The sequence below is a fragment of the Oxyura jamaicensis genome, chromosome Z, assembly GCF_011077185.1.
Source record: "Oxyura jamaicensis isolate SHBP4307 breed ruddy duck chromosome Z, BPBGC_Ojam_1.0, whole genome shotgun sequence".
Classification (NCBI taxonomy): Eukaryota; Metazoa; Chordata; class Aves; order Anseriformes; family Anatidae; genus Oxyura; species Oxyura jamaicensis.
In genome coordinates this window covers 10078565-10102418 of record NC_048926.1, presented here as the reverse complement: position 1 = coordinate 10102418, position 23854 = coordinate 10078565, and the positions used below count along the sequence as shown (strand labels likewise).

The 23854-nt window shown below is 57.2% G+C and overlaps 1 protein-coding gene across 9 annotated transcripts in view; it reads left to right on the top strand.

Annotated features, from left to right (window-relative positions):
• Window positions 1-2436: 2436 nt before the first annotated feature.
• FAM214B (family with sequence similarity 214 member B) overlaps window positions 2437-23854 on the top strand; it is a 33917-nt gene continuing 12499 nt past the window's right edge. For 3 of the 9 annotated variants that reach the window (XM_035310239.1, XM_035310249.1, XM_035310248.1), the window contains exons 1-2: window positions 3476-3593; window positions 7281-7370. The gene's annotated coding sequence lies outside the window, so the exon portion shown is untranslated. Of the gene's footprint in view, window positions 2568-3475; window positions 3594-4296; window positions 4437-7280; window positions 7371-10129; window positions 10484-17671; window positions 17832-18890; window positions 19156-23386; window positions 23523-23854 lie in introns of those variants that run through there. The other 6 variants (XM_035310243.1, XM_035310242.1, XM_035310241.1 and 3 more) reach the window with 6 other exon arrangements.

The window sequence follows — 23854 nt, the reverse complement described above, 5'->3', positions numbered from 1 at the left end:
TTGCTTTTTTTTTTTTTTTTTTTTTTTTTTAAAGGCAGGTAGGAAGGAAAGAACGTATCTCTGCAGGTACACAGCCATGGGAGATGCTGGGGCATGGAAAAGCAAGAGGATGCCTTGCTGCATCTGACATGGGCATGGTGCTGCTCTCCCGCAGGTGCCTGCACCACTCGCACCCTGTCCAGAGCCATCCCTGGTGCTATCCTTAACCCAAAGCATCAAATTCCCACCTCCAGGCTGGGCCTGGCTGATGCTAGGAGCTGCTCACCCGTGTCTTGAGGCTCAGTGGTGTCCAAGGATTGAGGATTTCCTGTGCCCCAAAGGAGAGAGGTGCACAGGGGCTATTTCCCCAGTGCTGAGCTGGCACATATGTGCTGGGACTGGGGAGGTTGAGTTGGACTTGATGACCTTGAATGTCTTTTCTAAGCTAAATGATTCAATTTTGTCCCCAAGCTTTGTTCCAGCATCGGGTATGGGATTGCAGCTGGGCACCCCTGAGCACCACTGGCAAGGGACAGGCAGGGACAGCCCCAGCCCGACCTCCTGCTCAGAGCTGGATGTAACCAGCCCAGCCTGGCCCTAAAACCACTGCTCATTAAAGTGCCATCAGATCCACCTTTGTGGTGATGCTGCCAACCCCCCCTTTCCTGCAGGACTCTGAATCCCAGCAGACACCCCCAGTTCAGGGCAAGGCAGCTCCCAAGCTCGCTTGGGGTGACTTCAGCTGGGTTGCACCCTGATCTCTGCTCCAAGCCAAGCAGGGAGGACTTCCCGCAAGGCAACGCCACTCCTGTCCCCTCTGAGAGGGGAGGAGGGCTGCTCGGGGATGATGCTCATCATGCCTGAGTCACCTCCAGCCTTACAGACGTTTCGGTTGAACAGGTAAATGAGCCTGGTGCTGGAGGCTGGTGAGAGACAGGGAGAGGTCCCACATGGCCGGCTCCTGTGGGGCTGACCAGGGGCTCCGGTGCAGCACCATGGGACATTGGGTCCAGCCTCACCTCGGAGCACCGTGATGGCTGCTCCTACCAGCTCCTCCAAAATCCCCTGAGATCCCTTCCTGGCCGAGCCCCAGGTCCATCTGCACCCATCCCTCGCCCTGTTCCTGCACCTCTTTACCTACGCGCAGCCGGCCCGGCTGCCGGCACGGGGTGAGGCATCGGCTCCGACGCGGCACTTTCCGGATTACGAAACCCACCCACACCAACGCGGGGAGGTCACCTTTCCGCGATGCCAGCTAAAACCTGGTGAGGAGCCTGGCTGGTGTCAGCCTGCTAGCTCCCGGCAGCCTGGCAAACCGGCCGTGCTGCTCGGCAGGGCACTCACCCAGCGATGAACTCACCCCGCCGGCACCTCGCCAGCGTTACCCTTCAAAGGGAAGCCCCGCGGGCAGCGGGGCTCCTGACGGAAGGACATCGCGGCGCCGTACGACACCTCATCTTCCTGGGGAAACACCCCGCTGCCGGCCCTTACAGCGGGAGGGACTCCGCGAGGCCGCCAGCGATGGCATGGAGCCGTGTGCCAGGGATGGACACCGCTCCCTGTGCACAGGGGTGGGACGGCTCATGTGGGACCCTTCCCCACTCCCCATCTCCTCCGAGCCTCTGGAGGTTTTCCAGCCATTCCCCAAAGCCCCGCAGTCCTGTCCCTGTGCCTATCCATCACCAAACAGCCCTGATGGAGGCTGTGGGCAGGGGAGCGGAGCAGAGATGATGAAAAATCAGAATGTGCCAGTCTGGAGAAAACCCAGAAAGGGTTAGGCAGCGCTCTCGCCCCACCGAGCCTGTTCACACGAGCTCTGGCATCCTGCTCCTTAATCCTGCTTTTGGAGCTGGAGTCGTGCTTTAAAAACCAGAGGAGGTTGCTAAGGGACAGTGTGCTCGGCAGGGACATCGCTCGCAAACCCTAAGCGCTCCGAAGCGGGAGGTAAATAACTTGGGGCATTATTAATCCTCCGCTGCCCACACAATGCACAGAGATGTATTATTCCTGTCGAGGACAAAGGAACCCACATCTCCCCGCAGCCAAGGAGCTGAACCAGCAGATCGTTCGGATGGGGCTCGGCGGTGACTGAAGCTGTTCCAGTTCAGTTCCTGCTTGGGCCGATAACGGCTCATTAACCATTTGCTAATGCCGAGCTTGTTTCGGCTGCTTCCAGCTGCGAACACAGCCTGTGCCGTGCCCACCGAGTGGCTCCAGCACACGGGGAGCTTCCACGGCCTCTGAAACGTCCCTGGTGGGACTTTGGAGCCCCTCACCAGGCCTGTGGAGCTGGCACACGGGGCTGAGGGACCAAAAGGGACAATTTTGCCACGTAGGCAGCCCCTGCTGTGACCAAGTGGGGGAACACAGCCAGGCTCTTCCTCCCCGAAACCAGCACCTGCACGTGGCGAGCGTGAAACGCCCCGTGCTGGCCCCAAACCTGCTGGTTTTAGGGCAGCATCACGGCCGGCTGAGCAGCAGGGGCGGCTGTGGGGCTGATTCATGCTGTGTTTCCTCCACACCTCCCTCATACCCCTGTGATTCCTGCCTGGAGCCGCCCAGGCCAGTGGTGGGCTCATCCCACTCAGGTCTGGTGTCACGAGTGGGTTTGGGGCACTTTGGTGGGCCCTGGTGGGGCTGTGTCCACGGGGAGGGGGACACCCGTGGGGCTGTGACTAGGGGAGGTCACATCGGTGGGGCTGGGGGGTGGTGTGTGGGGGGGGGGGGGGGTGGGGGGGGGCGGGGGGGGGGGGCCAGGGCGGGGGGTGTCCACGCGGGGGGTGTCTGCGGGGGGGGGGGGGGGGTATCTCTGGGGTGGGTGTTTGTGGGATTGGGGCTCTGTAGGGCAAGAGGCCAAGCCTGTGGGGTCAGGACAGTGTGTCTGGGGGATGAGTGTCTGTGGGGTGGGTGTCCATGGAGCTGGGGCTCTGTGGGGCAGGAAGCCAAGTCTGTGGGGCTGGGACATGCCATGTCCGTGGGGCGGGTGTCCGTGGGGCGGGTGTCCGTGGGGTGTGTGTCCGTGGTGCCTGAGCCCTGCAGGGCAGCAGGCCAGCTCTGTGGGGCCGGGACATGCGGTGTTCACGGGGTGGTGTCCGTGGGGTGCGTTTCTGTGGGGCCGGGGCCCTGTGGGGCCGCCTCAGGGGTTTTGGGGTCACGGCGACGGCAGCGCCCCCCCCCCGCCCCCCCCCCCTCCCCCCTGCCCCCCCTCCCCCCTGACCTCTCCTTCCTCCCCCCTCCCCCCATCCCCGAGTCAGGCCCCGCCCCCTTTCCCCGCCAGCCAATGAGAGCCCTCCCCGCGAGGGGCCGCCCCTTCCCCGCTGTCATCACACACCCGCACGTGGAGGGGGCGGGCCCCGCGCCCCTCGCGTCACCACCCCCGCGCTCTCCCATTGGCCTCCCCCCGCCACCTCTCCCCTCTCCCCCGGCCAGTCCCACCAATCAGCGGCGCGGAGGCGGCCGGGGGGGGGCGTGGTCCCGCGGCGCACCCGGAAGGAACGCCCGGAGTCGGGGCCGCGGCGGCGGCGGCGCTGGTGGGTCCGGGCCGGCACCGAAGGGGTTAACACCCCCCACCACCACCGCTCCCCCCCAGCCGGTTCCGGTTCCAGTTCCAGAAGGTTCGGGGGGGCTCCGGGCCCGGGAGGGGGGGAAGGGGCGGCGTGAGGGGAGCGGGGGGGACAGGGGGTTTTGGGGTGAAGGGGTTTGGGGACAGGGGGTGTGGGGACGAGGGATACCGGGAGAAGCCCTTCCCGAGAGTTTTGGGGACAGGGGGCTTGGGGACAAGGGGTTCAGGGACAAGAAGCATAGGGAGAAGCCCCTCGTGTGGGTTTTGGGGAGAAGGGGGTTTGGGGGCGGGGGGTTTGGGGACAAGGGGGCTGGGGACAAGGGGTTCAGGGAGGAGCCCTTCCTGAGGGTTTTAGGGACAAGGGGCTTGGGGAAGAGGGGTATAGGGAGGAGCCCTTCCCAAGGGTTTTGGGGAGAAGGGGGTTTAGGGGACAGGGGGTTTGGAGACAGGGGGCTTGGGGACAGGGGGTTCGGAGACAAGAGTGTTAAGGATAAGGGGCATAGGGAGAATCCCTTCCCCAGGGTTTTAGTGACAAGGGGCTTGGGGACAAGGCTTTTCTGGGGACAAGGCTTTTGGGCAGAAGCCCTCCCCGAAGGTTTCAGGGCCCGGCCAAGCCCCACCGCCGTCCCTGCCTCGCCCCGGCAGGCAGAGCGGCGCTGGCGTGAGGCCGCTGCGGGACTACGGCTCCCGGCATGCAGCCCGGTGCCCATCGCCCCTGCGGGGTCGGTGCCGTTCGGGTGCCGGGTTTTTGGGGGGCCTGCTGGCGGAGGCGCGGCTCTGCCAGGGGGAGCTCGGCCACAGGGAGCGAGGCGGCGCGTTGGTTTCACTGCTAGGGTTCGTCCTGGCAGCTTCCTTGCAGCTGAGCGAAGCGCCCAGGCCGTGGGCGCTGCTGCCGGTACGTGCTGAGCTTTCCCCGTCCCTGTGTCCCCCGGTCCCTCGGCATTTTCAGGTCTTGCTCCCTCCTGGGTTCAAGGAGAGGGGAGGAAGCTCCCTCCCCTGGGTTTGGCTGGCCTCCGAGGGCAGGGAGGCAATCTGCTCTGCTGCCTTCCTCCTTTTTGTCCAGCACCGGCGTCTAGTCCTGGCATGTCTCTGCATAGCAAAGGGCAGAGACACCCAGGCTTTTTTTTTTTTTTCTTTTTTTTTCTTTTTCTTTTTTTTTTTTCAGGGGGTGGGCATTGATCTGTCTCCTTAAAGATGGTTTTCCTAGACTCCTGACGCTTCCCCAGCCCAGTACCTTCCCCTTCCTGCTCCGTGCCTGCCTGTGCTTGTCCCCTTTTGGTGCTGGGTCTGGTGGCATTGTCACGTGTGGTGTGGAAACCCACAGTGCCTGGGGGTCAGGATGCTTTCTGGGCAGAGAGCGAGGAAACACGTCGTCCCTGTGCATGTGGCAGCAGGTGTAAAGGGAAGATACAAAGCTGTATGGGTTAGGAAAATGGTCTGAGAGAACTGTCAGCATAGCTGCAATTGAGTTATCAGAGACTTCCCTGGCTGGAGGAATTAACGAGTCGGGTTTGAGGCAGGACAGGTGTGAAGGGCAACGCGGGCAAAATCCCAAAGGGAGCCATTTGTATGCTAGCAGATGGCTCATGGAGGATGTCATTGTGGATGATTCTGCAGCAAAAATCTTCTCCTGGAGGTTTTGCCTGGTCCCTTTCCATCTCACACCACAGCCAGGACCCCCTCTCTACAGCAGGTCGCATGGGTCCCTGCACCCGCGTAACAGCTGTGTGTTTCTCGTCTGCTCTCCTGCTTGCAGCACCTGGCAGCTCTGCTTCCCGGGGCAGTCTTCTCTGAGCAGCTCTTCGTTTGTTTTTCCATTTCTCTTGCGCTCATAGGTAAGCGAGCCAGGTTGGTGTAACCTCCAGAGAACCTGGCCTCATGAAGCTTGAGGTTTGCTCTACAAACTATTTTATTGGACTGGGAAGCTGCCTCATACATCTTTGTCCTCTCTTTGCTCGTCTCCTTCCTGGTCTCCTTTTCTTGGCCTTGCCCGTGCTTAGCAGCTGATTAATTTTCCCCCGTTTCTGTCACTGTCCCCAGCTGATTGTGAACCCTGTGATAACAGCGTGCTCTGCATCTCAGAGCTGCAGGACAGGCTGGTGGTCTGCAGCCAGAGCCGCCTGCCTGGTGGCCTGGACCACCCGCAGCCGAGCTGTGCGGTGGCAGAACAGCACTTGGAAGGAAGCCTGCAGAGAAGTCCTGTGTGCTGCAAGAAGTACAGTCAACGATTCAGCTGGAAGTGCTTTTTAGTAATGAATCCATGTCCTGGGCCCAGGCTGATGCCAACACTGTGATTGTTGTTGGAAGTTAACAGAGACGCAAAGCCCTTTGTGCGGGAGCTGAAGTGATAATCCACATCTCCTGGCCTCAGCCCACGGGGGGTAGTCGCTGCCTTCCTGGGAAGGGTTTTTGCCAGCCCTATCAGATGGATCGCCCTCGCTTCCTGTGCCACGGCAGCATGTGGGTGGCAGCTCTTCAGCCGTGTCCGAGGCAATTCTTGTCACTGGCATGCTCGTGCTCACAGCCTTCCAGTGCGGAACAGCAAGGAATCAATGGAGGCTTTTAAATGTGTATACAGATGTACATATTTTATATATATTTATATGCACGCACACAAGTTGCTCTTACCAGGGCTTGTTCTTGTAAGCTTTCTGAAACCATAGCCCTGGTGACTCGGTGGCCAGCAGCGCAGCATCCTGGTGGCATTTCTCCTGGGATGCTGGTGCAGGTTGACCTGCTGGCTGGGTAGGTGCAGGTAACATCAAGCAGCAGCTTTCTGGGTGCCTTCATGGTCATTTCATGGGCCAGTGCAGCAGGAAGCTGGTGTCTGGGTGCCTCTCTGTGTCACGGTGCAAAGGCTGAGCCCATATTGCTGCAGAGCAGAGTGTGGCTGTAGGGGAGCAGAGACTGCCCCCAGCCAGCTTTTGCTGATCATCTGAGTGACCAGGGGAGTGTGAGGCCTGGTTTTGGGGAGACTGGTGTTGTCCTGGTTTTCAAGGACATCGCTTCTGCACAGTGCTATCTCTGATAGCCTGTAATCGCAGTGCTGGGAGCCCAGGGAGGAGTCTTAAACAACGCCTTTGTGGCAGTTTTGGCTGGCCTCATGGAGTTTTGCATAGAGCAGTTGTTGCTTCCCCCCCCCCCTTTGCTGTAGCCTGGGCAATGCTGCAGTGTTGGGTTTGGCTGGGTCTTTGGGTTGCTGAGAGCACCGAGTCCCCCCACAGCGGCATTTGGCCCTTCCTGCCCTGGCTGTGCTGTGGGGCTTGGTGGGCAGCCTGGGGAGAGCAGTGCAGAGGCTGATCTTGTCCCTAAACCATATCCTGTGTGCCCATGGATGTGCAGGCAGCGCCGTGTGGTGGGGCAAAGCCAAGGCTTCCCCTGAATGTGGGGAAGGGGAGCAGCAGCAGCGACCTCAGCAGCTGTCCCTTGGATCCAGCTCTGGCTCCATGAGGGAACAAATAGCACATCTACCCGGAGTCACACGGGATAATAACTGGGACCACGGGGGAAGGTTGTAGCTGGAGGGGCAGCTTTAGCACGGGTAGGGAATACTGTGGGGTCTTCATGATGTTGGGGGTGCTCAGGGTCCCTTGGAGCTGTGAGCAGGCCATAAAACTGCTTGGCTTGGGATGTGAGCCATTGCTGGCCAGGCAGCACTGGGGAGGTCATCGTGTGTGGGCAGGTTATTCGTCAGCTGAATGTAACGTCTGTCTTTAATGTGTACCACTTGTCTTTCCAGGTGACCCAACAGAGCCAGAACCAGCAGCCCCAAGACCACGCTGAGGGTGCTGAAAGCTGCCTTTCCTGTCTGCTTCAGCCCTGTGCCCAGGTTAGCACTCATTCAATCATTACGGGTTTCTCTTCCTTCTCCAGGACAGTTTGAGGAAGGCTAGGAATGCCATGCTTCCCTCCTGCCTCCCTATGGTCCCTGGGGACAGTGGGTGTCACGGGAACTGCTCACACCGCCTGGCCTGGCCGGGTGGCCCAGGGAGCCTGAGTGGGTGTCACCTGTGCTGCTGAGACTGCTGAACACTGCACGCAGTCACCAGTCAGAAGCTCAAGGGCAGTGTATTTTAAACCCTTGGGACCTTGCTGTCTATGGTGCTCGCTGAGCTTGTACTGCTGTCCACTAGCAGTATTGAACGGGAGGATTTCCCAGCTGCTGCTCTGCTGCTTGCTGTCCTTCAGCTGAAAAAAAGAGAGCTAAAGCTTCATCCAGAGCTCAGTACAGGCATGATCCTGCTTTCTGTCAGAACCAGCTGAGCTCTGCCTGCATTCTCCCAAGACTTTGTACTTCTAGGAGGGAGCCTGGCTCTTGGCCATGGCGTATCACTAAAGTGTTTCAGGAGGACTGTTAGTCTTTGTATTGCCACTGACCAGAAACGTGAAGGTCTTTGGGAAGGGAGCCTTCACCTGTACTTAGTCTTTGGAGAACCGCAGAGAGGCTCTCTCGTGGCCCAGAGCTCAGGTCCATTTGGCCAGAAGAGGTTTTGTGGGGAAGCCGCCGTTCAGCGCACATGACTGCCCAGGCTGTGCGGCTCTTCCTCTCGGCGTCTGCCAAGGAAGGTTGGGGCCAGGCCAGAGACAAGTGGAGACTGGGCCTTGGGCCATCTTTTCCTTCCCATTTCCTTCAGCCTGATGCTGAGGTGGAACCCTCAGGCAGTGAGGCAGGGGTAGATTCACCTGGGAGGTTAAAAGGAGGGAAGGAAGGTGTCCTTTGTCCCAGCCCCCCATGACATGGGGTGGTGGCAGCAGAGCTGCCCCTTAATCTAGCTGAGGTGTGGTGGACACTAATGCCTGCTCCTTGCTGGGATCCTACATCTTTCTTAATGATGGAAATGAGATGTATTATATGGCTACGACCAGAGAACAGGTGTGTTTTGCTGGAGCTGCTTGCAAATCCCCATCCACCAAGCTCTCAGTACTCTCAGGGCTCACCTGCCTTGTGACAAGAGGCATTTTAACACAAGGATCACCATGTTGGATCCACTTATTTATTTATTTATTTATTTATTTATTTATTTTAATCTGCTGACTGAATATTTTGACACCACCCAGGACAGCAAACCTCCTGTGTATGCGTAATGCAACATCTTCTCCCAGTACCTGGTCATAGCATGAACCTCTTTCCTCTGGCTTGGATATCACCTACCCCAGGTGATATCAGTGAGTTTATATTTGGGCTGAATTAATTTTGTTAGCTCAGATCAGTGCAGCTGGCAGTAGTCTGGTGAAGCTGGTGGACCCTTGGATAGATTTGCAGTGCCTCCATCAGGAAGGGGATGTGATGCCCTGCTGTCAAACTGAGAGCTAATAAAGGCGGGGTTAGATGTTCAGCAGAAGGTGGTCAGCCTAGCATCAGCCAGCCCACTCTTAGCATGTTTGGGCTGCCATTGCCCCTTGGTCGTACTGGTAGGTCCTCTTTCCACTGGAAACCTCAAGGAAATGCTGCTCCCCCTCCACGGATGGGGCCCTGGGTTCCTCACGAGTATTGGCACTGGAGTTATGCAAGGAATCCTCTCTTTGCCCTACCATCTCTGCTGCAGGCAGGGCGGGCATTCAAAGATCCTGTTCTTGGGAGTGCTGGGACAGCTGGATCCTTGTTCAGTTCTCACTGCTCCCAAGAATGGAGCAGAGGATCATCTGCTGGGGCTAATTTTAGGCCTCCAAATATTGCCGATGTCCCTCTGAGTTCCTGTTTGTGCACAGTCCTGCTACGCGAGAGTCCTGTGTACTGGGGTGTAAAGGTTTTGCAGGGGCACAGCGTGCTGGGGATTAGGAAGGACTTTGAATTCCTCACTTACCGAAAGTGTCTGAGCCAAATCCTTTCCATATCAGGTGTAGGCGTGACCCTCCTTTTTTTTTGGCCTTGTGCCAAGCACCCTTTGGACCTTGCTTTCTGGGTGCCCATGCCCTGCGTGCCTGCAAACCATCAGCTTTCCACCCTTTGCCTGCATCCCCATTGTTCACAGCCGTCAGTTCCTGTCACCTTGGATGGACGCATCCAGCACCGAACACAGTTTCCGTGAAGGCTTTGGGTGTGGAAATGCTCCAAGGCCTGTGAGAGCAGGGCTCTGACCTTCTTTGCATGGCTGGGTGGCTGCACAGCATCTGCCGCTGACATCCTCCCACCTAGCACAGCACAGGGTGAGGCCTCTGGGCCTCTCCCTTATCTGCACACACAAGGCTTTTCAGCCCCTCTGAACTTTCTGGTTTCCACCTGCTCAGGCGATTGCTGTCACATCTTTCAGCCAAGCTGAGGTTAGCACCGAGCTCTGCCGAGTTCTCTGTCGAGACAAAATGTGGCTCTGTCGTTCTGGCCCATCTTTATTTTTAGCCTGTGTAAGACTTGTTCGATGGTATCAGAAGGAAGTTGCACGTTCTCCTGAGCTCCATGACTCATCCTGGATGAAGACCGAGGCTTTGCTAGCTTCTGCTATAACCCTCAAGTGATGTAACCCGTTGTGGTGGGCCCTGTGCAATCTGGGGAAGGGCAGGGGAGGGAGGAGCAGCAGAGGGGGAAGCAGAGCTTTTAAAACTGTTGTTTTATCCATCTTGGTAAGTCACTGAATGAATCCATCTAAAGATACTGGCGGGTACCACACCTGAATGTGGCTCAGCAGGGTCCTTTGTTTTTCCTTGCATCTCGTGCCTGTGTCAGAGAGGAGAAAGGGAGAGGAGCTGTGCTTGCACGCTGGGCTGAGTAACTGTTTAACAGCACATAGCAACAGCAGACAACAATTTTTAGGACAGGAAGCGAATCAGGATCTTGTCTCCTGTTCAAGCCACAGCGAGGTTAAGTGCAGCAGAACTGAACTGCCTAAAGTGGAAATGGGCTGGGACCGGAGAGCGGAGACTTGCCGCCCTAGAGACCTCCTCCGCTGGGCTGTGGCGAGAGGAGCCTGGGACCCGTGTTTCCATCAAACCTGGTGTTGCTGCAAGGTAGAAGGAGCTTCAGGGGGCTTTCTGACATGCAGAAAGACACACGTTGTGCTGCTGGTGACAGTGGGTGGTGGGCAGGGGCTGTGTGTCACTGCAGGGACGCTGCCACCCAGGTGGGGCGATGTGCCTGGGTCTGGCGCAGGCACTGTGCCCACCCAGCAGGCTGGCATGGGGGCTTGTGGGGTCCGTCTGCACCCTCTGCCCCCTCTTCTTCCTTGTTTTTTTTTGGGAGCACGTCGAGGAGGTTTGGCGTGTGGGATGGCGGGGAGAGGACAGCAAGGCTTGGGGGAGCAGAGACAAAGGAGGGAGGCAGCGGGGCGTGCTGGGGGGATTGCCATGGCAACTCGAGCTTTCGGCAGCCTGTGCCGCGGCACCCGAGCAGCCACCAGGCTGGCCGTGCATCCTGCTGCAGCCCTGGATGCAACCCTGGACGCCTCCTGCCATGGGCTCAGCACCCCCCCAGCACCCACAGCCATCTTCCCCGGGGAGCAGCCTCGGGGCGAGCGGCTGCGGTGCTTTGTCCAGCTCAGGCAGCTCCTGTTTGCTCAGGTTGAAGCCTTGAGTTGCAGAGCAGGCCCAGCCAGAGGGAAACCGGTCTCCTAAACCCTCTCACTGAATCACGGAGGGCAGCGTGGCGTCCTGCTGCCCTTGCTCATCCTCAGTTAATCGATGTAAGTGGGTCCTGCCATGCCTGCATCTTCCAGAAGTGCTGGGCCTCGTACCTCGCCGTCCACCTCACACAGCCGGTTTGCCTTGCTCCAGGGTAGCTGTACGCTGATGGAAAACAAGCAGACACTGATGAGCCCTGTGATATGGTCTGAGACCATCCTCTGGGCAGGTAGAGGAGGCGTTGAGCAATTCTGAAGCTGCTTTTGGGCAGACCCCTTGCCAGAGGCTGGCAGAGGGCCAGCTCCTGTTACTGAAGGAGGCAGGGAACATCATCGCCACTCGCTGCATGGAGAGAAGGGGTCAGGAAGCCAGGCTTCAGCCTGGCCATAATGTGAGTGTGACGGAGACCTGACCTATCCTCTGTCAAGTGCCTAAAGCCTTGGGTGTGAGCCAGGGGAACGGGACTGGCTGGTCGCAAGCACAGCTTGCCCATCTCGACACGGATCACTGCATGAGCTGTAAACCTCTCTCATTACACCTTCCAAAGGTCAGTGCTCGCAGTGAATTACAGTGCTCTGCACCCGCCCAGCCCAGCACAAGGGAGGAATGAGCCTGCCCTGCCTTCAAAGGATGTTCTGAACTGATGCTGGTCAGACATGTGGGTTGTTATGGGACGGTACATGCTGCTGTGGTGCCTGCAGTCAGGACTCATCTGGGACCAGGATTTTCAGGCAGAGCTGGAGTGGAAAGGATGCCCAAACAGCCCTACGTTCTCTACGCTGGCAGCTGGAACTTCCTTCCCATGGGGGGAGCTGAGGTACCGATACCTGATGTTGAGGGCAATTTGAGATCATCAGCTCAAGCACCACTCTTAATGCACGCGACCTTCAGCACTTGGCATTACAATATATTACAGGCGTGGACGGTGGCAGAGTGATCACAATCCACTGAGCCAAGCAGTAGTTCCCTCTGACCTCATTTGCACAGCCCTTTTCTTCTGATCTTTCCTGCAGACTGGGGCCCCAGGAAGTGCTATGAAATAGTGTGGAGCAGTGGCAGGGTTGAGTGGATAAAGCTGTGCGGGGTGTGTGTGTGCTGGGGCGTGGATTGCCAGTTTCTAGGGCAGAGAGTGTTTTTTCTTCCATTTATACAGCACCTTGCATGCCGAGATCCTTGTCTAAGATTCGAGCTCCTGGTCACTGTGACCTGATGAGTTATAACCGTGTCATCTTTGAAGTGCTGCTCCCTTTTTTGCTCCCTTGCCTCCTCACCCTGCGCATATTTAAGCGCAGCACGAGGGATCAGAAAAGCCCAAAGGCAGCGGGGTCACATCAGCTCCCAATTTGGGGAGGAGTTAGGCGCTCAGGGCTGGAATAAGCATTTAGTGAGAGGCAGCCAAGAGAGATTTCCTCCTGGCTGAGCTGCAGCACTGAGGTTCGGAAAGTACTGTGTGGGTTACGTGCTGTGCTCTGCTGCCATCGCCTCGGCGGCTCTGGGACACGCACGCCTGCGTGGAGCTGTATGGGGACACTTTATTGAGGAGCATCCCTCTGATAAAATGGACGGTGACCTTTTGGGCATCAGGAGCAACATTAATGGTGCTGCTGCTGGAAGAGCGCTGGGGATTTCAGCAGGGACACGAGGAATCGTTGGGTCCAGAAGGAAACTTTGCCTTAGTGGGCACTGCTACCTACATTCCCTAAACTGTGAGAAGATAGGCAAGCCCAGCGGTGCTGTTTAGTCTGGGCCAGCGGTGTACAAAGGGTAATTCCTGAGGTCCTCTCTACCGCAGCTGCCAGCAAAGGAAAGCACTTGTGGCATCAAGTGGCAGGTCTGAGCTTTCAATTCATCTTCTAGGAGCCTGCAAGAGCCAAAAATATTATCAGGCTTTGAGGAACTGGAATGTTCTCAGACTTTTTGTCTCGGGCCGGTCAGCCTGCCTCTCCCTGAGGCTGCCAGCCTGGGTTCTAAAGGTATTTGCAGCAGTTTGTCCTGGCCACGTGATAAAACTTGGTGGGAAGAGCCAGAAGTCGTGGCACCAAGCTGCCAGCCTGGAAGTGCTCCTCTGGCTGCTGTGCCTGTTTCCTGCAGCCAAAGGGCTGCTTCGTGGCTTGGATGTGTGGAGGAAGCAGGCTTCAGATTGGAATAGCCTCTCCCTTTCTCCTCTGCATCTCTCTTCCTGGCAGCTCAGTAAGAGTGATTTGTTACCGATAACAGCTCTCTCTCGTTCTGTTTCCCTACACTATCTTACTGGTAGCGTAACCAAACAAAACGCAGCGATGCTTCCTGTAGGAAGCTGCTATCAGAGGCCTGTCATGTAGCAGAGGCTGGAAGCAAGGAGGAGCAGTTTACCAGGAAATGCCTGTGTTCATTTCTCGGGAAGGAAAAGGCATCTCACCCCTGAAAGTTTCCTCACAGCCTAACGCCAAATGTCGCTGGTGGAGCTGCACCAGTGTGAGCAGCGCTGCGACTGCTGCCCTCCACAGCCTGGGAAAGGTGTGACCAAGGTGGTGGTACGGGGAGAAAAGTCACATTCTGTCTGTAACTGAACCTCCAAGAGGAGTACCAAAAATAAAAGGTATTGCTTTTATAAATCCTTGCAAGGAAAGAGCGGGGAATTTCCTTCGGAGTGAGCTTGTCTGAAACTTGATATGTCTCAGATGTGTGTTAAGAGAGAAATGAAAAGATTGCGCTATAAAGCGATAGGGGATAATGAATTTAATCTAATATGGTGTGCCCTGGGAAGCAGAGCTGGGGCAAGGATATTGGCGGTAACGTTATGCTTTGTGTGGCAACAAAAGCAAATACCACCTGAACTGACGTCCCTGGAAGGGTGAGGGGGTTTGCTCTGTAGGGTCCCCAGGAGGATGGAGCAGGACCAGGGGACAGGAACCTGGGGGAAGATGCTGGGAGATCTGTAGGTGAGAAGTGCCTGATAGCTGTGCGTCTTGCTGCAGTGTGAGCTTTGCTTTCCCATTTGGCAGCTCTGGTGAATTGGACAGCAACACTGGGCTCTAAACCTCATTGTGGTCGCGATAAATGCAGCAGAGAAAGAGTAACTTGAATAGCATTAGTGAAATATCTGAACTGGAGCCTAAATGATCAAATCTTTATTGTTAGCCTCTGGTTTTACAGAGGAGATAGGTGGTGATCTAGCCTCCTGCCAGCCTTTTGGGAGCCAGCGCACTCTTCTGTTTTATAATGCAGTCTTTGGGTGTCTAATTTTTTTGGTTCCCATGTGGCATTACCTTTCTTGTCTGAGTTACGTGCACCTGCTGTATGCCGGGGTTGTCAGAGGGCAGGATCCCCTAATGCTAACGGAGTGACTTTTTTCTTGAGGTTTGTTTGGCAGAAAGCTGCTGTTCTCCCCCCATTTACTGATGGGCACCACTGCCATTTCTTGCCCCTCCTGCAGGAGCAGCAGGGGTACTTCAGGCCAGGTGAGTGGTGCAGAGACCAGGAGCTTCCCATGCCATGAAGACGCTGCTCTGCTGATGCCCTCCTGCTCAACACCCAGTGCTTCTCACCCCATCCTGCTGCCCTGTCCTGTGAGATACCTGCGGGACGCCCCTCACCCAGGGGCTGGCCAGCAATGGGGTGGCAGTCCGATGTGGGCCACACCATCTTCACCCTGCTCCCCAGAGCTGGGTGCTGCCCATCTGCTCCTTTTCCCCAGGGCAGGGACAGCACACTGTGCCTCAGTTTCCCTGTGAGGCAGGGAGGGACAGAACCAGACTGGTAAGGGGCAGAGGGGAAGTTGCAGCAGCCGGTAGGAAATGGCATTTTGGGGTGCTGAAAGGTGGCCCTGCCCCATCCTGTCTGTAGAGGAGGTGTCTTGGGGTGCTGCAAAGCAGCCCTGCTCTGACTCAGCCGCAGAGCTGGCATCTCTGGGTGCTGCAGAGCAGCCCTGCCCCATGCTGCCTGCTCCCATGCTGGGGATCCTGCCAGGCTGGGGATTGCTGGCTGCATCTCCCATCCCCTCTGCACACCCACATGTGGGGTGTAAGATCACAGATGGTCCTGTGGCCCTGCTTCCGCAGTGTCTGATTCACAGGGTGCTTCTGGGGCACGGGTCAGAGCTTACCTGCTGAGGAGTCAGGAGTGCTCTTGCCTACGTGCAGGCTGCAGCGGGAGCTCCGTGGCATCCCTCGCTGTCTGTGCTCTGCAGCTTGGGGCAGAAGTAGAGGGGTCCTTGCAGGAGTGATGAGAGGAACACACGGTCCTGCTGCTTCCTTCCTCACCCCCGTTCCTGTTTTTGCGGCCCCAAATCCTCCTGCTTGTGGCACAGACTGTAATAAACTTGCTAAACCGGAGACAGGCACTGTACAGAGCCACAAACCCTTCCCACCCCTGTGTTGCTGCAGCAGCGTGGGGCAGTCTCCACATGCAATGCGTGGCAGTGGATAGTACTGAGGATGAGGATGGTCGAAGGGGTCTTATTCTACATCCTGCACACCTCCAGCAGATTGTCAGCATGGCTCTTCCCTAGGTCCCGTGGCTGTTGGAACCTGCCATGCCTCTGTGAAGCACTTTGTATGTGAAGCAGTGCCCCAAGGGTTAAGCCACGGTCGTGGGGCAGGGTTTGTAGCGGGAACAAAGAAGGCTTTTAAAGTTGGGATAGGAATAGAGGGAAGGGATTGAGCCTTTCCCAGTGTGTTGAATTACAAAGGTCATGGAGACCCCTTTGCTGGGAGCCAGCAGCAGTTGAGGTCCCTGTTGGAAGTGGGGCAGAGAGAGAGGAGATTGTGGAAAATGGTGAGAGCGAGTTCTTGGGGAGCTTTAAGACCAAAGTGAAAACTCAATTGTATCCCGAGACAAATGAGCACTGAACACAAGGCTGGGAGCTGGGGGGCCGGGATTGTCTGCTCAGTTCAAACCTTCTGTCCTGACGTTTCGGGGTGGCTTGCTTTTGTTTTTTCCCCTATATCTCACTCCTTTATGTGAAAGTGTTTAAGCTGTGCTGTTCACACCCCTGCTTTTGAGGCTGTTAGTGAATGTGTCAAGCATCCTTTCTGCAGGGGGGAGTTGCTTTGCTGGCCAGGGAGGCTGAGAGGGAGAGGGAAGGACCCAGCAGCACATCGGGGTGTCTGGATACCCCAGTCAAGGTGAGAACATGCAGCTGAACTGATCAGGGCAAAAATAGCAGGAGCTTCTGTCTGGAGGAGTGGGGGGTTAAATGCAGGGGCACAGTCCTGCTGGGAATGATCCTGGTGTAAAGTTAATTGGAACAAAGGAGGAAGAAGGAGCCCTTGTCTGCTGGAAGGAGACTGGCTTTCAATACATGGGGGAGTGGCGAGGCTGTCTGGGCTGAACAGACCACGCTGGGGCACTCAGGTATCTTGTAAGTGCTATCCAAAAGTGTGGGGCAATGGGGCTCTTGCAGCTGCCCCACAGGTGGCAACTGGATTTATGGCATCACCTGTGCAGCCAGTGCTGGGGCTGCTCCCTCCTGCCCTGCGTCGGTGAGTGCTGCAGGGAGAGCAGGGGGTGAAAGGCAATACCTGCAAGGGAGGCCCTCTCCAAAACGCAGAAGAGGGCCTGCAGGCACGTTTTGCTTTGTCAGAAGGCTTTTAAATGCCTGCCCAGGCTAAAAGTGGATTTTTGCACATGTAGTTCAGCAGGAAAGCCTAAGTCTGGCTGCTTTCCTATCCTGGCCTCTCTGCTTAACGTCATCTGCGCTGAGTGCCTTGTGGGCAGGCGCAGCAGAAATTGACCAGCAGAAGAAGCTAGGGAAGGGATGGATGGCAGAAACCTCCACTTCCCTTCCCACAGCAAGGTGGGAAGAGAGCACAGCTTGTTTCCATCCTGAGCCTCGGCCAGTGCGAGCCAGCCCACCCAGGATGTGTATGGAGGGCTGCAGGATGTGCTGAGTCAACAAGAGCATCCCCTTGCACAGGGAGGTTTGATCGGGGCTGCCAAGACAATAGGGGTTTGCAGCTTGCAGGAAGGGTGAGCGCCAGCTGCAAGCCACACGGTGGGCTTTCCAATTTTAGTAAACTTGGATTTGTGTTACTGACCAGAAAAGGAAGCTTTGTCATTAAAACTTGCAGGCTGGGTTAGCAGGCACTTGGCCGTTCAGCTCCATCCCTCGCCACGGGTACGCTCCCTAATCTAAGCTTTTATTTAAAGAAATTCCACATCTGGTCCTTACGTTGGATCGGATGACCTTGGATGTGATTTTTGGAACAATGGGCTGATGCTTCACTGGGCCCTGTCTAGGAGATGGAAAGTGGTCCCAGGGAATGCTCCAGGAGTGCTGGGTGCCAGCTCCAGCTATTTCATCTCCCTGGGTCCTGGCAGGAGGAGATGCTGGGAGGGGAACAGGCTCTGTTACAGCCTCTGTCCTCATGCTGGCAACTCCGACTGGGTTGCTGCAGCCACCAGCTAAGTTAGAAGCCTTGTGGCTGCTCTATTTTTTCAATCACCATGAAGAGAGATGTAGGGAGCACAGAGCCACGCTGGAAACCCAGAAATGAAAGGCTTGGTTTGGGGCTCCAGGAGATGGTAAATGTCCTCTGTTGACCTTGGTAGATGTCTTGTTGTCAGACTAGCAATCTGTGTGCCTGCCCTTTTCAACAGGAACCATTTCAGCAGAAGCATCAACTTCACGTACTTCTCGCTGCTTAGCATCTGCATTCAGAAAGCCTGAACTACTCCCTCTGTTGTTGCCCAAAATCCTCGCTTCTCACGCTGCCCTTTGACATCACCTGAGCAGCAGAACCGTGTCACTGACTTAAAGGTGGGTGAATAAATCTCTCTGCTGACAGTTCACGGCTTGCTGCCCTGACATGTACTGTTTTAAGGCAGTAAGGTCACTGTACTTTGGAGGGATGCTCTGCCACTCTTTAGCCATGTGGGCTGCATAAGGGAGGCACAAGAGTTACAAGGGATCTCTGGTGTGGGAGGGATGTCAGAACTGAGAGCAGCGTGGCTGCTTCCCCTCTGATCCTCTCCCCAGCCTAGCTGAAGGGTGTTGTGGTGTTACATCTCTGTTACTCACAAACGGGGGCCGTCAGGACATCATTACCATCAGTCTCAAATCGGAGCAGTGCCCCTGCAGGTAGGGCACATGCTTGTTTAAGAGCTCTGTAGGATCTCTCTGCTCTCCTAGCCTCCCCAGGGCTTATTGGGAAGCCCTTCCATTTCAGAGCCTGCTTTCAGCACGTGCATTTAAATTGCTGGCCCTGTCCTGCTGGCGGCTGCTGGTTCGTTCAGGCACTTCCCGGTGCTGTGACCTTGGTGGCACCGTGACTGTGGTGTTGGCCATGCCTTTGGCCATGCTGATAGCAGGTGGTGAGCACTGCGCATCTCCCACCCTGCTGCCCCTGGGGGCACCCTGGGGAGCGAAGCGTCCTGATGGGAGCCTGCAGGAGAAGCCGTGTGGCTTGTCTTCGTTCTCTTTGCCCTGAGAAGGCAGATTTTCTTGGTGGGAGATGGATCCTCCAGCTACGAGGCTGCAGCAGGGAGAGGCACAGCTCTGCATCCCAGGCGTGTGCACGGATCCGTGTCTTCCCTGCATGCCTGCTCTCTCTCATGTGCTCCTTGATGGATGTGCTCTGTTCTGCAGAGCTGCTCCCCAGCAGGAGCAGTGATGGGCGATCTGCCTTTTGTCACCTCTGGCTGCTTCAGTCCCTTCCAGAGCCTGAGGTCAGCCAAGGAAGCTCTCCACCCCACAGAGCCAAACTGGGAAGAGGCACAGCACAGGAGCACACACATCAAGCTGTACCCAAGGCAGGTCTGCCGGGTGTCCCTCCAGCAGCCAGAGGTGGGGACAGGCTGCCAGAGGGCTGATAAAGCCACTGGGTTTGCCTGGAAGGCAGCTTCGGAGCCCAGAGGAAACTCACCCCCAGCCTCACTCCTTATCTCGGCCGTGCTCACGCATGGCAGCGCTCCCGCTCCTGGCTGGCCCCGCTGCCCTGACGTGGCCTTGAGCCAGCGCTGCGGGAGAAGGGGGGTTTGGCACCACTTCCCCTGCCCTGTTTGCTGCCTCACGGAGCTTGTGGCATTGCCCTGACGCCCGCAGCCGGCCGTGGTAAAATGGGTGAGTCAGGCAGGAGGAGGGGGTGAGTCAGAGGAGAGTGAGTCAGCGGGAAGCAGAAGGCAGGTGCTGTCCCAGGGCTGTCAGGGAGCCCAAAGGTCTGGCAGCCCGTGCCGGGTACCCCTGGGAGCTGGGGGAGCCTCAGGGCTCCATTAGCAAAGCAGTGGAGACGGAGCAGGATATGGCTGAGTCGTGTGCTGCACTGGGCCTGGATGAGCACTGCACCGGGTCTCTGCTCATGTCTCACCGCCGGTACGTGTCCGTGTCCTTGGAGGCACTGCCAGAGGGACTGGAGACGAGTGCTGCAGGGGAGTGGAGCAGTGTCGGGGCATCCCAGCCTCCAGTGAGCAGGGTCAGTCCTTGTCCCTGGAGGCAGTGGGGTGTGCAGCCACCTTGGGCAACCTGAGCAGGTCTCTGTCCTGTCCAGATCCTGCCCGGTAACCCCCTCCATGCTAAGAGAATGGGAGAGGCAGGATGGAATAAGGAACAGTCCCTGCTGGGGCAGAGGTAGGTCTGTACTAAGCGAGGGGGAAGAGCTGGGCTGGGGAGGATGCTGTGCAGATCTGGGCCACAGCTGCAGAAATCCCCTGCATGGTCTGTGCCCCTCTGGCACTGCTGCAGACCCTGGGGGGTGTCCAGGGGGCCCTGGATGGCTGCTCACCTCCTCCAGCTCGGGGCTGTTTAATTTCTATCTAGCCCAGCTGGTCTCTGCTGAGTTTGACTCCTGGTGGTCCTGCTCATCACGGCTGAGGGCTGGTCCCCCATGGGAACGATGGAGGTAGGGCCAGCAGTGAAAGCAAATCACTGTGTATTTAGGGCCAAACTTCCTGGAGCAGGAATTTGGCATTCCCAGCTCGGTATTTTGCAGCAGGTGCTGAAGTAGGTACTTGGTGTCTCTGACAACCAGAGCCATGGATCAAATATTTGAAGGGAAAATACTGCCCTCTGGTCTGTGTTTGGGGGAGCCTCTTGTTTCAACATCCCTAAGGCCATGTAGGCTTGCAGATGGCTCCAGGTACCTCCTGTCCTGCCTGGCTGAACCCTTGGCTGGGAGGGATGGAGATCAATGGGCTCCAGCATCCTCCAGACACCCAGGCGCCCTAGCCCTGCATCGTGTCCATTGCCTGCAAAGCCTGTTGGAGGGGAAGGGAAGGGAAGGCAGGCTGCTGAGTTGTGCCCGCTTGCAGGAGGTGGTGGTGTCCCTCCCTGGCATGGGTGACTGCTCCCTCCTGCTGGCAAGCTTCTCAGCCTGCGAGCTCAATCTTTGCAGATTAACCTTTTGCCCCATTCCTCCTGCAGGGCTTCCTGCTGCCCTGGGAGGTTTCGGGCTCCATGCAGGTTGGGGTGAGCAAAGATGAGGCCGTGGAGGTGATGAGGGCCTGGAGGACAGAAGAGGAGCAGTCAGAGCAGCAGGCCTGTGCAGCCTGGGAAAGGGGTGTCACTGCTGTCAGCAGCTGCCTGGTGGGGCTTTGGAGAGAAGCCGGAGCCGGGCTCTCCTGGGAAGTGCCCAGGAACAGGATAAGAGGCAGCAGCACAAGATGCATCAAGGGACATTCCAATTTGATATTAGGAAAAATATTTCCCCACAAGGGCAGTTGAACTCTGGAGCAGGGCCCAGAGAAGGGGGAGCAATCTCCAAATTTGGAGAACCTCAGCCCTCGGCCGAGCCAGCCCCTGAGCAACTTGCTCGAGGTTGGCTCTGCTCCAGGCAGGATGGGACCATAAGGTCCCATCCTGCCTGCACTGCTGCCTGGTCCTGCAGCCCTCGGGGCACCTGGCAGTGTAACAGGTCATAGTCTGTTGGGCTGACGTGGTTGTAGGTGCACAGAGGGCTCGGGGTTTTGTTTGTCCATCCCCTGGCCATGGCACAGCAAACACCAGCCATTCCCCTGGCTTGGTTCACTTCAGCCGCGTGGTACCTGCAGTGCGGGGAACGGAGGTGCTGCAGCATCACCTGGCTCATTGCTTTACCCCATCCTATCCCAGCTGGAGCACCCTTCTCCCCAAAGCACCGTGCTATTCCCTGCCTGCTCAAGCATAAGTAAAAGGCCAATCTCTGATACCACAGCAGTAAAACACAGGGTGATAAACCACCCACCCTTTTCCTCTGGGAGCGTGGAGCTGTGGTCTGCAGGGGGATGCTCATGCTTTCGGGGCCTGGAGAGGATGCCAGCCCCCAGCTCCACAGCTGGAAGGGCTCCGGGGTTATCTTCCTGTGGTGCCTGTCCCAGGCCCAGATATGGTGACAATTGGAGGGGGAAGTCACCAGTAGTCTTTTTAAAGGCTCCAGCTGCCTGACCATCCTGAGCAGATAGGGAGCAGATGGAGGCTGAGATGAGCCCAAAGGACTGTCTGGAAAGAATTACTTGCTCCCAGTATTTTCTGTTTCTTTGCCAGCCTTTTATTCTCATGGCTGCTCTTTTCCTGATCCTGTCCTTCTGCAAGGCTGGCTGCTGGCAGCTTCATCAGCCTTGTCTTCAGAAACAGCTTTGCTCCGCGATTTATTGAGTCTCCTAGCTTTGACCCTGGTGTCTGATGCTCCAGAAGCCTAAGTCCCGCGTGCAAGTGCCAAAAGGGTTTTTAGTGTTTTCCCTGTCCTGTCTGCAAGAGTAACAGAGCAAAGGGGGCTGCGTGTAGCCTGGGCAGAGCTGACCTGCAGTGACAGCTACATGTGCCTCCTCATCTGGCAGAGGATGCCCCTGGCATTCAGGCTCCCCAGACACTTTCATGTGGGTTTTCAAGGTCTAGGACATTCCCATGAGCCCACGTTTGTCCCCAGCTCCCTTCTCAAGTTGCTCATCTCAGCCTTTCCCTTGGGCTCATTGCTGCTGGGCTGCGACTCGGTGTGAGCGCTGCATGCTCCCTTCCCCTGGCTGCCTCTCCATGCCGTCTGCCTGTTGCTCAACCCCACTCTGGGCCCTGTTGCATTACTTGGATGTCCCTGTTACAACACTCGTGCATCAGGAGCAGCGGGGTCCACTGATCTGAGCCAACAGGACCCTGAAATCTCTTCCCAGCTGCGTGGGTAAGTCACCGCATGGCCGGGGACTCGCTGGTGTCTGGTGGTCAGTGGAGAGCTCTCAGTTCCTTCGTGGACTCCAATGAACATCAGGTTTGGAGGGATGTCTGTGTCCCCTGTGACACTGCTGCCACCAGGGTTGGTGTTTTGGACCTGCTGGTAATGGTTAAGCTGCTCTCTCAGATCTATGAGCTGTAGCAGCGCAGCAAGCCACAGAATTCAGCAGCAGCAAGCCGAGCTTGCTCAGGGGGATCTTCGTGTTGTAGGGACAGATGTGGGAACTCGTGTCTTGTGCAGGAGGCTTCTCTGACGTGGCTGTGTCATGAACCCATCCCTGTTTGCTGTTGCCCTGTGAAGATGCAGGCTCCTAATATGCAGGCGCCCCAGTGCTGCGCAGTCTGTGCAGGCTGCACCTGCCAGTGTGCTGGTGCTAGCCCCTGGGCAGGTCCTCTGCCACCAAAACATGGGCCTTGGTGTCCTCGATGCGCCATCTCCATCCAACACCTCCATCCCGAGGCCATCCCCACTGTGTGTAGCTGTGGGATGCACTGAAGGTTTGGGGCTGTGGACCAGGGGGTTTGGGCATTCCATGGGGTGAAGCAGGAGCTGGTGCTGCCCTGCTGGCTTGAGTATGCCTGGAAGCAGGCATCTTGTTGTGCTTCAGAGAGGCTTGTGTGCTCGTCTGTTTGCTTGGGCAACAGTGGGAGTGTTCAGATGACAGCTGTGGCACCCTTTACCTAATGCCAGCAGAGAGTTTCTCTCTTATCTTCAGTCCTCACTGGAAGGAGAGATTTTTCCCTTCCCTGACAAGACACGGGACGTTGAATTCCTGGTGGAAATGCCCCTTCCTCGCAGCAGCCCTCCTGGACACATCCAGTTCTTTACAGTCAAACACCTTCAAAGCCTCACCCTGAATTCCTGCCCAGCTTGTGTCACTGCTCTGGCCTTCACAGCCTCGAGACTTCCTAAATCGCAGCTGGAAAGGGACGAGTTGGGTTGGAGTGCAGGTGTTATCTCCTCCTCCTGTGCCACGTAGACGTCTGGCACGGGGAGTGGAAGAGATGCTGGATGTCCCTGCAGCTGCCGCCTTATCTGCAGGCTGCAGCTTCGTGACGCCGAGCCGGGTGCCGGTGCCCAAGCGCCTCCCTTGGAGGGCTCTTACAGTAAAAGGAAGTGTATCGCAAGAGGGGTTGTGGCGAGCAGGACTCTTCCCACGGGGTCAGTGCTGCGTGCACAATCCTTGCTGCCCTCCTCACCGCAGGCGCTTCACCTGCTCCATCTTCCAATTTGTAGCTTTGACACCTGTGCCCAGAGTTGCTCCGGGTAATGCAGCATCTCCGTGACTTTCTGCGACGTGGTGAGCGGCAGGGCAGGTAGGGGAAGGTGACACTGCTATGGCTCTGCCAACGGGGGGCTCGTCACTGGGTCTGGTGGGGTGTGTGTGCGAGGAGGCTCAGGATGGCGGGGCTGTAGGTGGGCGGCAGTCGGGGACGGGGGGAGATTGGTGTAGGCTGGCTGCAGAGATCAGGAGGGAACATGGCTCACGTAAGGAGCTGAGGATACGAGCGACACGCAGGGGGTGCACCTAAACAGGGTCTGATGGCTGTGGAGAACAGGGATGGGGGGTGAGAGTGAAAATCACCATGCAGCAGGGGATGCAGAGCCAGGCTGCTGGGCAGAGGATGTGGGATCAGGCAGTGTGGGA